This window comes from Bubalus bubalis, chromosome 10 (assembly GCF_019923935.1).
Source record: "Bubalus bubalis isolate 160015118507 breed Murrah chromosome 10, NDDB_SH_1, whole genome shotgun sequence".
NCBI lineage: Eukaryota > Metazoa > Chordata > Mammalia > Artiodactyla > Bovidae > Bubalus > Bubalus bubalis.
Genome location: NC_059166.1, coordinates 89,613,807 through 89,630,816, shown reverse-complemented (window position 1 = coordinate 89,630,816; position 17,010 = coordinate 89,613,807).

Genomic DNA, 17,010 nt, shown 5'->3' with positions numbered 1-17,010 from the left:
TGCTGTAAAAATGCTATGTACAATATGCCCGCAAATTGGAAAACTCAGCAGTGGCCACAGGACTGGAAAAGGTCAGTTTTCATTCCAATCCCAAAGAAAGGCAATGCCAAAGAATGTTCAAACTACCACACAATTGCACTCATCTCACACACTAGTAAAGTAATGCTCCAAATTCTCCAAGCTAGGATTCAACAGTACGTGAACGATGAACTTCCAGATGTTCAAGCTGGTTTTAGAAAAGGCAGAGGAAAAATTGCCAACATCCGCTGATCAAATTGCCAACATCCGCTGGATCATGGAAAAAGCAAGAGAGTTCCAGAAAAACATCTATTTCTGCTTTATTGACTAAATCAAAGCCTTTGACCATGTATTTCACAACAAAATGTGGAAAATTCTTTAAAAGGTAAGTATACCAGACCACCTGACCCGCCTCCTGAGAAATCTGTATGCAGGTCAGGAAGCAACAGTTAGAACCAGACCTGGAACAACAGACTGGCTCCAAATTGGGAACAGAGTACAGCAAGGCTGTATATTGTCACTCTGCTTATTTAACTTATATGCAGAGTATATTATGCGAAATGCCAGGCTGGATGAAGCATGAGCTGGAATCAAGATTGCCAAGAGAAATGTCAATAACCTCAGATATGCAGATGACACCATCCTTATGGCAGAAAGGAAAGAAGTAAAGAGCCTCTTGACGAAAGTGAAAGAGGAGAGTAAAAAGTTGGCTTAAAACTCAACATTCAGAAAACTAAGATCATGGCATCCAGTCCCATCAGTTCAGTTCAGTTCAGTTCAGTCGCTCAGTCGTGTCTGACTCTTCGCGACCCCATGAATCGCAGCACGCCAGGCCTCCCTGTCCATCACCAACTCCCAGAGTTCACTCAGACTCACGTCCATCGAGTCAGTGATGCCATCCAGCCATCTCATCCTCTGTCGTCCTCTTCTCCTCCTGCCCCCAATCCCTCCCAGCATCAGAGTCCTTTCCAATGAGTCAACTCTTCGCATGAGGTGGCCAAAGTACTGGAGTTTCAGCTTCAGCATCATTCCCTCCAAAGAAATCCCAGGACTGGTCTCCTTCAGAATGGACTGGTTGGATCTCCTTGAATCCCAAGGGACTCTCAAGAGTCCTCTGCAACACCACTGCTCAAAAGCATCAATTCTTCGGCGCTCAGCCTTCTTCACAGTCCAACTCTCACATCCATACATGACCACAGGAAAAACCATAGCCTTGACTAGACGAACCTTTGTTGGCAAAGTAATGTCTCTGCTTTTGAATATGCTATCTAGGTTGGTCATAACTTTCCTTCCAAGGAGTAAGCGTCTTTTAATTTCATGGCTGCAGTCACCATCTGCAGTGATTTTGGAGCCCAAAAATATAAAGTCTGACACTGTTTCCACTGTTTCCCCATCTATGTCCTATGAAGTGATGGGACCGGATGCCATGATCTTCGTTTTCTGAATGTTGAGCTTTAAGCCAACTTTTTCACCATCACTCCATGGCAAATAGATGGGGAAAGGGTGGAAGCAGTGACAGATTTTATTTTCTTGGGCTCCAAAATCACTGCAGATGGTGACTGCAGCCATGAAATAAAAGACGCTTGCTCCCTGGAAGAAAATCTATGACCAACCTAGACAGCATATTAAAAAGCAGAGATGTTACTTTGCCAACAAAGGTCTGTCTACTCAAAGCTATGGTTTTTCCAGTAGTCATGTATGGATGTGAGAGTTGGACTATAAAGAAAGCTGAGCACCAAAGAATTGATGCTTTTGAACTGTGGTGTTGCAGAAGACTCTTGAGAGTCCCTTGACTGCAAGGATATCCAAGCAGTCAATCCTAAAGGAAATCAGTCCTGAATATTCTTTGGAAGGACTGATGCTGAATCTTAAACTCCAATACTTTGGCCCCCTGGTACAAAGAACTGACTCTGGAAAAGAGCCTGATGCTGGGAAAGACTGAAGGTGGAAGGAGAAGGGGACAACAGAGGATGAGATGGCTGGATGACATCACTGACTCGTTGGACATGAGTTTGAGCAAGCTCCAGGAGTTGGTGATAGACAGGGAGGCCTGGAGTGCTGCTGTCCATGGGGTCGCAAAGAGTCATATACAACTGAGTGACTGAGTTCACACACGGGTTACAAACTTTAATCTGTTAAACTATTTCAGATGAAGAATTTAACATTATTTTGTCCTTTCCTTTGCATGTTTTATATGGAATCTGTTCCCTTCTGTTTTTCCCATCTGGGGACTTGGTTAATTCAGTAAGTACATTTGGTTTTTTGAATTGCCTTGTTCACATTTGGTTTAATCATATAAAAATGTCAGAAAAAAAATAGATGACTATGTAAAAATACCTAGTGTTTAATAATAATAGTCAAGTAATAAATTGACAATTGATTGATATTTATAATTTTTCACCAGGCCCCCAAAATGATCCATTTGTAAAATTATGGACAAATAGCACTTAAATACACTGAACAAAATTCACTTTAATAAAAACCAAATCCAAGTGAAAACAAAGATCCAGAACCTTAAGCCCAGAATAACATCAAATACAGCCATTTGAGAATGTCCCTCTTTTTTTTTTCCTCAAAGTGGTGGTTTTACCACCCACTATCTGACCTTCTACACATAATTCTAACACGCTCCCTTAAAGTTATTAGAAAAAAAAAGAAGCGATAAATGCATGTTCCATTGAATTCTATAATTTTTGAGAATTTTGTCATATTTTTATTATGATATAAATCAGTTTTAAGTGTGTGAGTGTATAGAGAGACAGTGAGATGCACACACATGCACACATACAGATTAATTAAATATACTTTTTTAAAAGATCTAGAAAGATGCACTATGACCTGTTAACAGCACTCAACTCTGAGGAGTGAGGTTACAGACGTAGATTATTGCCGTATGCTCTGATATTCTTTGCATTTCCTACAAATATTACCCCAAAATATGTTAAGTAAAGGAAAAACATTTCTTGTTGCACTTAACAAAGCAAGTTAAGTTATATTAACACAGTAAGCTACATTCAGGGGTTGGGATAATTCTTCCAAGTTTTCCCACCTCAGAAAATAGAATCAACATTCGCCCTCTTAGGAGCAAAACATAGGATTCACGTTTTTCTTCTCTTTTCTTGACACAGTACTTCCAGCAAGATCTATTAACTGCTCACCTTCTCCACCACCAGCAGCCAGGTCCAAGCCATGTCCTCGTCCATGTGGGCTACAGCACGTGCCTTGGAATGGGTCCTCTGCTTCTGCTCCAGCTCTGCAAAATCAGCTTTTCATGCTGCAGTCAGATTGTCCTTGCTTAGAGGTAGGTCACTCATGTCAAATCCCCTGTGCAAAAATCTCTGCACACTTAACGAAACCCACATGACCCAGCCCTCGTTTTCCTTTCCAGCCCTGCGTTCTACCCTCACTCGTCCCTTTTCTCATCTGATCTACCTGCCATTCATCAGACATACCAAGCTCTTGCCAGGTGATACACTTGTGTTAGTTGGCTTGGGCTGCCAGAATAAAATACCAAAGTCTTGGTGGCTTAAACAATAGAAATTGATTCCTCACAGTTCTGGAGGCTGGAAGTACAGGATGGAGGTTTGATTTGTTCTGAGGCCCCTCTCGCTGGCTCACAGACACTACCCTTCCCATATACTTCCATGGTCATCTCTGTGTGTGTCCATGTCCCACTTTTCATAAAGACAACAATCATACTGAATTAGAGACCACCCATATGACCTGGTTTTACCTTTCTTGCTTCTTTCAAGATTGTATCTACAAATACAGTCACATCCCAAGGTGCTGGAAGTTAGGACCTCAACACTGGAATATGGAAAAGATACAATTCGCCCCGTAGCAATGCTCTTTCCTCTGCCTAAAATGTTCTTTTCCAGGGACATTCATGGTTCATTCTTTCATATCATTGAGTTCTCTGCCCAAATCTCATCTCTCCCAGCAAGCTGTCTTCTACATTAACTTACAAGAGCACATGGGACCTCTCCATCCTATCCCTTACCCTACTTTAGTTTTCTTCATCTCAAAGCCTTAGAAACATGATATGAGTTTTTAAAATTCTGCATTATTTCTTCACCTTCACTTCCAACTCACATGCACACACTTGCATTCACACACATGGACGCACACATAGACAATACACTTTAATGTATGTGTTATGAAAGCAGGAACTTTGTCTATTTTATTTATTGCTGTAACTCAGTATGCATGATTCTACCCAAATCATATTCTCAACAAGGCATGTATTTACTTAATGAATTAATAATATTTCAAGGATTTTGCAAAAAAGTATCTATGAGGTCTTCCTAAGAACATAAAGGCATGGAATACAAAAACAATTCCTCATACAGACCATGTATAAGGTCATTTTTATAACATGAATAAAAATGAGCATGGAACATGTTACAGTTGATCATGCTCCCTACAATTAATGTGTGCTGTTGGTTATTTAACAACAAATTTAATGAAATATGTAGTTTATTAGCTATGTACTAAATTAGGCCAGTTGTTCTCAGCCAAGGTCAGTTTTATCATCCCAGAAGACACTTGGCCTCATCTTATATATTTTTGGTGGTCACAACTGGGGCAGGAGTGCGACTGGCATCTAGTAGGTAGAGGTCAACTGTGCTTTAAGCATTATACAATTTGATGGACTTCTTTCCACAACAAAATTATTCAGCCTCAAATTTCAATAGTATAGAGGTTGAAAAACCCCAATCCAAGGAAATTTAAATCAGAATAGCACAGATTCTTTGACTAATTTACCCCACTGGCATTTTTTGCATAAATGATGGGTTGTATATAATAAAATGTTAATATATCTTTTTAAATGCCCTATTGCTGGTCAGCTCTAGACAAAAACTTCAGATCAGTGGACTTTGTTTTGGGCTTCCCAGTTGGCTCAACAGTAGAGAATCTGCCTGCCAATGCAGAGACACAGGAGATGCAGGTTCAAGCCTTGGGTCAGGAAGATCCCCTGGAGTAAGAAATGGCAACCCACTCCAATATTCTTGCCTGGAAAATTCCATGGACAGAGGAACCTGGTGGGCTACAGTCCATGGGGCCACAAAGAGTCGGACATGACTGAGCTACTGAGCACACACAGACTTTGTCTTAGGAAGCTTTTCACATCTTCCCTTGTATTATTCACCTTTTAATACCTCCTTATCCCTATCAATGTAGTCCCTTAAAGACTAGGATGTTCTCGCATTCAAGCCCACTTGCGAGGAGCCACACTTTTTCACTAGATACCACACAAGGGCCTATCCTTAAATGGGATAAGCCCCAGACACCCACCAAACTTTCTCACTCTCTATGTCAGCTCAAAATGCTAGAACACTGGAAACAAATCATGAAAAAATTAATTAGAATGGGACAATATAGAGCTCTGCATTTGTTTCATGGACCAAAATTATCAGGAGATAATTTAGCCAAGGTTCATATTGATAAGATCTGAGGTATTTTATTTACCCCCAAGTTTAACATAAGCCACGACTGTACTGGAAGCTTAATGCCCAATCCAAGAATAGAATAAACCAAGGATATTTGAGCTGGTAAACTGTACCTGGAATATACAATAAGGTGTTGGAAAGCTACAATCATTATGTGAACATCAGTTTCTAAGTGTACATTGACAAATCACTCCATTCAGTGGAACTGCTAAAGTGCTTAGGAATCTCAAAGCCATGCTTTATTTGGAACAACTAAAGAAACTTGAAATGATGGTGCAGCAAAAGAGAACACTTAGAATAGATAGAATAATAATCTCCAAATATTTGTGCAATGACTACCAAAAATAAATAAATAAATAAACTTTTTCCCGTTGCTTTAGAGGGAAGAATGAATACTATTGAGCTAAAATTTTAAGAGTGAAGTGGCTGACTTTTGCTCATTATGGAAGAATTTTATGACATTTTGGTAAAAAGTGCTGCTTCACAAATAGTGTGTTTCTTATTACTGGAAATATGTGAGCAGAGACCACAAGACTGCTTCTCAGAGACACTGCAAAAGGGATTCCTATTTTGGGTAGAGTTAGACTAGAAATCTTTATGTGCCCTTCCAATTCTCGAAATCCATGAGTCTAACCATTCTTTTATTAAAAGAAAATATTTAACTCTTTTCTCCCAAAAGAAAGCATATTTGAAATAAGTTTTTCTCCTCACTCTCAATAATAATGTTAGTCTTGAAAAGACTGTATTATCTAACATTTTTCAAACACTAGAAGATTATGTCACTAAATAAGTACATTAATTTGAAGTTATAAAAATTTATAACTAACATCACTTTTTCTGACATATAAATATAGTTTTCTTTGGGTGTTAGAGTAGGATACATATAACTTTTAGTAGCACACTCCTACCCTATTAAAACATCTTTGATTTTTATTTGAATGTTTTCTTAAATATATTTTTACATAGGTATAAAAATTGTCTATAAATTATACTTTTTAAACAATAATTAGGGAATAATGAAAGATGTTATTAATTGGATACAGAGAAATGGGTTTCTAGTTCTGGTTTGTTCACAGTACTCTATAATAGTATTTTGTGTTGACTTCTCACCCTCTGACCACTAATGACTATGTCCACTATCTAATTAATAAGTTTCTGGATCTCATTTTCCTCATCCCTAAAATTAGAGTTTTTACTAGATTATACCTGAGATTTCTTTCAACATTTATTTTTTATTATTTTATTACTTGATATCACAGATTAAGTTGCTACCAATTACAAAAATGAGGGAGGCCAGGAAATCCAAGGAATAGAATAGACCCCAGCCTCCTCCAAACGCTGATGTTCCGTGTGTTATTACTGACATATACAAGTTGTAACAGAACTATGGTGCCCTAGTCAATTAATTGCCCTGTTTGGTATGATGGAATCAAAAAGGAAGATGCACATGTGAATAAAATCAAGGTAGATAAACTTATGTTTAATTCTCTTTTCCTTTCATTCAGTTCCACCCAATACCTGCAGCAGTTGAGAACGACTGAGTGTCTTTGGCAAGGGTAAAGAAGCCCACTGTGAAATGTTGTTAGCCTAAAATGTCAAGCCACAGTGCTGATTAATATTGGTTAGAATACAGATTTGTGCTTCACACTTGGCTTTCTCCAATGCCACATCAGTGTGACTACAAAACCACATTGCAGCCAAAGCCAGCACTAGGAGCTGACCCGTAAAATAGAAAAAGTCACTGTAAAAGCTTCTGTCTTTCCCTCTTTACCACACGGGGAAGCTGAGATTGTTTACTTGAAATATCTATGTTATATTAAAACTTTAAGCAAGTTACACTTTTAAAAAATTGTTTATTTATTTATTTATTTTTAGCGATGCTGGGTCTTCATTGCTGTGTGGACTTCTCTCTAGTTGCCACAAGTGAGGCTTCTCTTGTGGGGCACAGGCTTCTTACTGCGGTGGTATTTCCTGTTGCAGAGCACAGGTTCTACGGGACGTGGGCTTCAGTGGTTGCAACTCCTGGGCTCTAGAGCACAGGCTCAATAGTCATGGTGCACAGGCTTAGTTGCTTGAGACATGTGGGATCTTCCAGACCCAGGGATCAAACCCATGTCTCCTGCACTGGCAGGTGGATTCTTTATGACTGAGCCACCAGGGAAGCCTAAAAGTGACACTCTTGACAATAACAAATTATAATTGTACTCTAACAACTTTCTCAATTAGATGATGAAACAAAATCATTGTTCAGTTATTTCTTTTCTCCTATAAAGGAAATCCCTCAATATTATGATTGAAATCAATAGTTTATTGGCTATCATCTGCATTGTATTGCCTCATTTTTAAGCAGCAATCTGCAATTTCCCAGTATACGATATGTAAGTGACATTGCTTGAGATTGGGAACACACACTCTGAACTGGCAATGAACTGGACACCCTAGTTCCCCCTCCGTATGAATTCTCTACTCTTCTTTGCCCGGCTTTGTAGCCCAGGATGTTGACCTGTATGGACCTGACCAGTGAATTCCAGGACTCTGTTGTCTTTCACTTGGGTTCACCAATGGGGAATTTCATCTAGAGATGGGAAGGAGAGAGTAGAGTAAGGCTAAGATGTACACTCCCTGCATCTCTTCCTACAGGGTCACTGCAAGCTGGCTTTGACTGCACTGAAAACCAGGGGAGGTGGCTTCTCTGTAGAATTCTCTCCTTCCATGTTCTGGCTGTAACTTCCTCTCATTGTCCCTTCAAGAGCAAGTAGTGATAACAACTCTATTGTTACTACCTGAAGATACTGGTTACTTTCTTCATTTTTCCTACCTCATGCCCTTGTCTTAGTGAGCATTATCTTTTTCAAGCCATCCTGTAATTATCTTACTTTGAGTGAACCATTTGCTTTTTTGCTGGAGCTTGATCTTGTCACATATTTAGGTGAAGTTTAATGGAAATACAAAGTGTTTTTTTGTTTGTTTGTTTGTTTGTTTTCAAAAAAAAACTGCTTTTGGATTCATTTATCCTTTCAATAACTGGTCGAGAAATAACAGTTAGAACCAGACATGGAACAAACTGGTTCAAAAATGGGGAAGGAGTAGGTCAAGGCTGTATATTGTCACCCTGTTTATTTAATTTATATGCAGAGTACATCATGCAAAATGCCAGGCTCAATGGAATCAAGATTGCCAAGAGAAATATTAACAACCTCAGATATGCAGATGATACCAGTTTAATGGCAGAAAGTGAAGAGGAACTAAAGAGCCTCTTGATGTGGGTGAAAGAGAAGAGTGAAAAAGCTGGCTTAAAGCTCAACATTCAAAAAATGAAGATCATGGCATCCAGTCCCATCACTTCATGGCAAATAGATGGGGAAACAGTGGAAACAGTGACAGATTTTATTTCCTTGGGCTCCAAAATCACTGTGCCATGAAATTAAAAGACATTTGCTACTTGGGAGGAAAGCTTTTGACAAACCTAGACAGTGTATTAAAAAGCAGAGACATCACTTTGCCAGCAAAAGTCTGTCTAGTCAAAGCTATGGTTTTACCAAGTCATGTATGGATGTGAGAGTTGGACCATAAAGAAGACTGAGTGCCAAAGAATTGATGCTTTCAAACTGTTGTTCTGCAGAAGACTCTTGAGAGTCCCTTGGACTGCAAAATCAAGCCAGGCAGTCCTAAAGGAAATCAACCATGAATTTTCATTGGAAGGACTGATGCTGATGCTGAAGCTCCAATACTTGGGCCACCTAACCCAAAGAGCTGACCCATTGGAAAAGACTCAAACAGAAAGATCAGGGGCAGGAAGAGAAGGGGGCAACAGAAGATGAGATGGTTTGATGGCTTCACCTACTCAATGGGCATGCGTTTGAGCAAATTCAGGGAGATATGAAGAACAGAGAAGCCAGTGTGCTGCAGTCCATGGGGTCATAAGAGTCAGATATGACTTAGCCACTGAACAACAGCAACTATTTCATTAAGTTTAGGTTTTATATCAGTATATTCCCTATTCCCAGTTTCTTTTTATTTTTAATTTCAGTAAAGTAAGTAGCTCATTATTTTGCTTCATTCTTACTTTTTAATAATGGTGATATCTGATGTTATAATTTTTTTTCCTGAGAACTACTGGCTTCTAGATTTCAATGAACTTGAAAAGTTTCCTTAGTGATTTCTAGAAAACAATCTTTCTTTTAATTTCCTTTTTGGCTCAAGTGTTATCTAGCACTATTTATTAACTTTTAAATACTTTAAGCTTTTGATGAGGTCTCCATTCTATATTTATTTCTAATTTTAACACTGCATATATCCTATAAAATCTCCCCTGTTTTGAATTTAATAAGAACTTTGTGGCCAAGTACATGATGAATTGCTTTGTACTTAGATATTTTTTAAAAAAGGATATTCTCTTTTTGAAGAACTGGTTCCAAACAGGAAAAGGAGTACATCAAGGATGTATATTGTCACCCTGCTTATTTAACTTATATGCAGAGTACATCATGAGAAATGCTGGGCTGAAAGAAACACAAGCTGGAATCAAGATTGCTGGGAGAAATATCAATAACCTCAAATATGCAGATGACACCACCCTTATGGCAGAAAGTGAAGAGGAACTAAAAAGCCCTCTTGATGAAAGTGAAAGAGGAGAGTGAAAAAGTTGGCTTAAAGCTCAACATTCAGAAAACAAAGATCATGGCATCTGGTCCCATCACTTCACGGCAAATAGATGGGGAAAGAGTGGAAACAGTGGCAGACTTTATTTGGGGGGGCTTCAAAATCACTGCAGATGGTGACTGCAGCCATGAAATTAAGAGACACTTAGTCCTTGGAAGGAAAGTTATGACCAACCTAGATAGCCTATTCAAAAGCAGAGACATTACTTTGCCAACAAAGGTCCATCTAGTCAAGGCTATCATTTTTCCAGTAGTCATGTGTGTATATGAGAGTTGGACCATAAAGAAAGCTGAGCACAGAAGAATTGATGCTTTTGAACTGTGGTGTTGGAGAAGACGCTTGAGAGATTCCCCTGGACTGCAAGGAGATCCAATCAGTCCATCCTAAAGGAGATCAGTCCTGGGTGTTCACTGAAAGGACTGATGTTGAAGCTGAAACTCCAATACTTTGGCCACCTGATGCAAAGAACTGATTCACTAAAAAAGACCCTGATGATGGGAAAGATTGAAGGCAGGAAGAGAAGGGGATGACAGAGAATGAAATGGTTGGATGGTGTCACCGACTCAGTGGACATGAGTTTGGGTAAACTCCAGGAGTTGGTGATGGACAGGGAGGCCTGGCGTGCTGCGATTCATGGGGTTGCAAAGAGTCGGACACAACTGAGCAACTGAACTGAACTGAAGATTCAAACATCAAATACATCATATTCTAAATAAGTTATTATTTTTCTGCCTAATAGTTTGATCCATCCTAATAGTTTGATCCATTTCTGAGATAAATATTTTAAAAAATCTTTCACTATTATTGTACTATTAGGTTTTCTTTACATTTCCAACAGTTTTTGCTTTGTATATTTTCTCATTGTGTTGTTTGATGTATGTCATTTTATGACGAATCTGCAACTTAGATTTACATCATTGCACAATATGCCTGTTTATTCAAGTGCTTTTAACCTTAAATTTCATTTTGTGTGATGTTAATATTGTCATTCTAGATTTCTTTTGGCTTGCACTTCCTCATGCTGCCCTACACCTTTACTGGGAGGAAGGAAAGAAGAAAGGCAGGATGGAAGGAAAGAAGGGAGAAAGGGGAAAGGGAGAGTTGAAAGGCGAGAAGAAGACAGAGAGGAAGAGAGAGAGGGGCAGTTACTTTTTACTCTTAATATGCACTGCATTGTAAACTCACATATCTGGAATTTGTTTTTTAGCCCAAAGTAGCCGTTTCTATTCGGAGAAGGCAATGGCACCCACTCCAGTACTCTTGCCTGGAAAATACCATGGACGGAGGAGCCTGGTAGGCTGCAGTCCATGGGGTCGCTAGGAGTCTGACACAACTGAGCGACTTCACTTTCACTTTTCACTTTCATGCATTGGAGAAGGAAATGGCAACCCACTCCAGTATTCTTGCCTGGAGAATCCCAGGGATGGGGGAGCCTGGTGGGCTGCTGTCTATGGGGTCGCACAGAGTCGGACACCACTGAAGTGACTTAGCAGCAGCAGCCGTTTCTATTAGTGGATGAATTCAGTCCATTTACATTTGGCACAATATCTTATGTTGTTGATTTTATTCCTTTTACCTCATTGCTTTTCTACTCATTTACACTGTTGTTTCCCTATTTTTCTTCCCCTTGGTTTTGTTAGTTTGATTGAATTGCTGCTTGTTCCTATTTCCCTCATGTTAATTTAAAGCTTCTGGTGGATCTTTCCATTTCTTTGATATTTCTTGTCTCTTTCCCTGCTCTCCTAATCAGACACAAATGTCACTACAGTTGCTTTAAAAACAAGGTATTACCCACATTCATGTTTTCCCCACTACGATGTTCTAATGCTGCTCTCTCACCTCTTCAGTAGAAAAAGAGCTTTAAATTACTTGATCATCCCTCTCATCCTTCCCTCCCCATATGACATGGGGAGATGCCCCCCACCCCATCTCCTGGGATATTTGTATCTCTCCTTTCTTGCCTCCCCACACCAAAGGTCTGCCAGGATTCTTTAATGTTCACCATATGAAAACTTCGCTTATGGAATGTCTCCTCTATTTCAAGAGCACTTATCCAGCACATATATTTTTTATTCTTAGACAGTGTTTTCTTTAACTATTGTATAGAATAATAATGAAGTAACATTTACTGAGCAAATACTATGTGCCAGATTATCCTCTGAATATTTTCCATTTATTAACGCAAGTATTCTTTCAGCCACACTCTGGGACAAGCCCTACCATTATTCCCATTCTTTATATTACAGATGAAGAAACTGAGGCAAAGGGATGTTCAATGCATGCCTAATGTCACATAAAAAGTGAGTGACACAATCAAGAAATGAAGCCAGGTGTGCCACTTGGACCTTGTGTGTGCAAGTTCTGTACCACACTGAGTCAACATCATGATTGTCTCTTCAAGTCCCCACTTGGGTTGATCTGTTGTCTAGTTATAGTATTTTTCTCATGCATATTCTAATATGGAGGATGTGGGTGGCAGTCAACCTGAGTTCTTGCCTGTCCCTGAGTTCATGCCTTTCACCCCAATACATAAATGAGTCTTGGCTATGTACAGAATTCTGGGACTGTGAGTCTTTTCTCTATATGTTTTGTCTCCTAATTTTCAAGACTGCCAATGAGGATCCTTCCTTCCCTCACTCGGCTGAGAAACTATAAGCAGATAGAGAGTACAGAGACTTCTTCAAGGAGCCCCAGGGGAAGCTGACATCCAGCCTGTAGCCCAAAGGCTAATGGATCATCACAGCTGGCTTCCCATCAGTTCCACCACTATTTCAAGCTCCAATGTGCTGGCAGGGATAACTACCTTTCCATGGTGCTCCAAGAGCCTAAAAGTAAAAGGTCAGACAAACAATTTGAACACACACTATAAGATGGAACTGCTAGATGAGACAAGTGATCATCTGAATAAAAATTAATCATGAAAGCTTAATCTAAATCTAATATGCATGCTCAGTCATGTCCAGCTCTTTGGGATCCCATGGACTGTATCCCGCTAGGTTCGTCTGTCCATGGGATTCTCCAGGCAAGAATACTGGATTGGGTTGACATTTCCTCCTCCAGGTTATCTTCATGACCCACGGATAAAAACCCAAGTCTCCTGTGTCTCCTGCATCTCCTGCATTGCAGGAGCATTCTTTACCACTGAGCCATTGGGGAAGCCCCAGAGGAGGACCAAATGCAATAGTAAAAACAAAAACAATTTATGGAAATAGAAATCATTTTCAAACTAAGACTAATCAGTAGATAATAAGCAAAGGAGAGTTTGGCCATTGAAAGCCTAGGTCATTAGCCTAATTTTAAGAAATATTTTAAAGCACAAGAATGAAAGAAGTAGAAGTCACGTGGGAAAAGGTGAAAGGTTGGCAGAAAATCTAGCAAACAAATCATGGGTGTTTGGGGAGAAAAAAGTGGATGTGGAAAAATAATATTCTTGGGGTTGGAAAATCTGAATCTGCACACTGAAATCCAGTTGGTCTTCCATGAAAAAAAGCTCACATCTAGGCAGGCTCTGAGAAATAAGAAAAGTACATCAAAAGCTTCTAGATAGGAGGAAAAAGTTATTTATCAGCAGATAGTTCACTCTCAACCTGTGAATAGAAAATTAACATGTTGTAAATGTTGAGAACAAACTTGGTCCTGTCCCAAAATAGTCCACAAAGTTGTTCCTCCTGTGGTTGTTAAACAATATATTCAAGTGAAGGAGATCCATTCTGCAGGCAAGAGGCCCTGTTAATTCAACAAATTAGTGTCACAATAAAAAAGGGACAGTGCTAAATAGAAGACTTAAAGGAGCAGAACTACCAAAAGCAAGCTGTGGCTATGAATTGTACACTGGTTTGGATAAATCAGCCACCAAGCTCATTCTGGAGTCAACTGGAGAAATTTAAATAATATTTGCATATCACATGAAATAAGAATGTACTAAAATAGCAAAATGGAGATGGTTAGCTGAAAAAAACAGGTTACAAAGCAACAAGACATAGACTCATATATATGCACGTATTTTTCTTTGTATATAATGCATGCATGCTAAGTTTCTACAGTTGTGTCCAATTCTTTTAGACACTACGGACTGTAGCCCACCAGGTTCCTCTGTCCATGGGATTTCCCAGGCAAGATAACTGGAGTGGGTTGCCATTTCCTCCTCCAGGGGATCTTCTCTGACCCAGGGATTAAACCTGAATCTATTATGTCTCCTGCATTGACCAGAGGGTTCTTTACCACTAGCGCCACCTTGGAAGCCCTTTTCTATGTGTGTATATACACAAAATATATACAATGTGTATACATATACATAACAACTATATGTATATATGAAAAAATTTATATTTGTTCTATATAGATAGGAGACAAGAAAGGATGTACATTAATGTTTAAAATGGTGATATATTGTTAATGGCAATATTTGTTTATGATGTTTATTCATGATGAATAAAATGAATGATGTTTATTCATTTTATTTTCTAATTTTTAACAATGCTAAGTACTGCTACCAAGAAATTTATGTCTATATACCTATATCTTTATCTACACATGCATGCTCAGTCACTAACTCATGTCCAACTCTTGGTGACCTTATGGACTGTAGCCCACCAGGCTCCTCTGTCCATGGAATTTTCCAGGCAAGATACTGGAGGGGGTTGCCATGCCCTCCTCCAGGGCATCTTCTCGACCCAAGGATCGCACCCGCATCTCTTAAGTCTCCCGCGTTGGCAGGCAGATTCTTTATCAGTAGCATCACCATAGGAGAAGGAAAAAGGAGAAAGAGGAGGAAAATGAGAAGACAGAGAGGAGAAGTGTAATTAGGAGGAGGGGAAGAAAGAAGAGGAGGAGCAAGGAGGGAAATTGTAAAAGAAAATCCAAGGGCCTCCAGGTAGAAAGAGGGTAGAGATTCAAGGACAGGACAGCCATGATGCACAAAGAGTGTTGCCTGTGCAGATTATCTCAAATTATTGTTAGGGGGAAGTCTAACACTGGGCATTTATGTTTAGCTTTTCACACATCAAAATGTGGCATAAAAGATTTCAGAAAGACAGAGCTAGATTCAGTTCTGAAAAAGGAATCCCAAAACATAAATTAATTATAAATGTCCCCAGTTGACAGTGGTTATTTATGCACATGCTAATGACTTGATGAGTTTTACGATCTATGTGTCTCTTACAAAAATATCTAAAATTATTAAAAAAAGAACCTGGTTTTCATTTTGTTATATCCATATCCTCAGTAGTTGTAAATATTCATTTAGATGTCACAATTTTGAACTATTTAAAAGTTTAAGCTGGCACAAAGCAATATTTACATAGATTGCCCTTGGAAAGGGATTTGTGGACATCTATCTTCTAAATAAAGTTGCATGAAGCAAGTTTAATTTTCATAAATTACATACTCATTAAAGAACTTCTAAAATTCTATGTACACTGAAGAATCTGAATTCAATTAAATCTTTGTAAATGTCATCAGCAGCTGATCAAGTTCATCAGTATTTTTTTTTTCCCTGACTTTTACTGACTATAGCAACTTGACAAAAATAAGCTTGGTTCTCTGTTAGTCATTCTGGCAATTAGTCAAGATTAGGGATCCTTGAATGTTCTAATAGTTAAATATAGTTTAACTAAACTCCAATTAGTTTTTTCTTTATTTCATAAGGAAATGCATTGAGCATGTTGACATCGCTCCACTGAGCCACACTCAGGACTTGCTCCTGCATGTGCTGTGATAACATTCCTCATCAACCTATTACTAGACTGTATACTATTTTCAAGCCAAATGGTTTGGTGAATTTCTTCCACCAATTGATCCTAAATAAAAGTTCCCTGATTTTTGGTTCTGTAACACTTCCATTTGGGGGGTTCCCAGGGACTAACTAGGAGTTTCCCCAGTGGCTCAGATGGTACACAATCTGCCTGCAATGTAGGAGACCTGGGTTTTATCCCTGGTTGGGAAGATCGCCTGGAGGAAGAAATGGCAACCCACTCCAGTTTCTTGCCTGGATAATTCACTGACAGAGGAGCCTCACAGGCTACAGTCCATGAAGTCGCAAAGATGGACACAATGGAGCAGATTAACACTTTCAGGGACTAACAAACAGTCACAAAACCCACTTAAAAATACAAACTGTTGATACTGTTAAACAATAAACTTGATGTATACACAATGATCTTGCTAATACCAAGCTTCTTATCACCAGCGTCTGGCCCCTATAACAGCATGGAGAAACTGATTTCATGCTGCCTTTGAGAGTTTTCCTCTTAAAACTTTTAAATTATGTCTTTGTGGCAGCATAGAAACCAAACATTCAGTCAACCTTATTTTTTTGCAATAAGCTATTTTTCATTTCTTATATAGGTAAATACTGAGTCATGAAATAATGTTACCTTCAGAGAATTTTGATCCTCTTTCACGTTATTGGTTAAAATGCATCAACATATAAAGAATTCATTCAGGGTACTTTTCTTTGTATATAAAATTCTTCCAAAGGTATGCAACGAAATATGGTTCTAATGAAATGCTGGCAGTCATGTCATAAAGTAGCAAAATCTTCCTGGCAGTCTGAGATTTTGTTTTCCAGGAAGCATGCAAAATAAACAGTTGGAATGTATTTGGGGATGAGGAATATCAATGGCATGCTTACACAAACAGGGGCGATAACTTTTCCAGTTTACTAGTATACTAGACCCAAAGGGCATATGGGCACAGTTGGCATTATATCCTACTATCTTACTCACTGTGTGCTGAATTGAATGCACTGTGCTCTGCCCTAAATTATCAACTCTTCCCATTCATGGTTAGTCTGAATACTTTCACCTAGCCACAGGGCCATAGCTGCCAAACCTGCATGCAGGCACACCCTCATAGTCTTCAAATGGATGTACTTACAAAT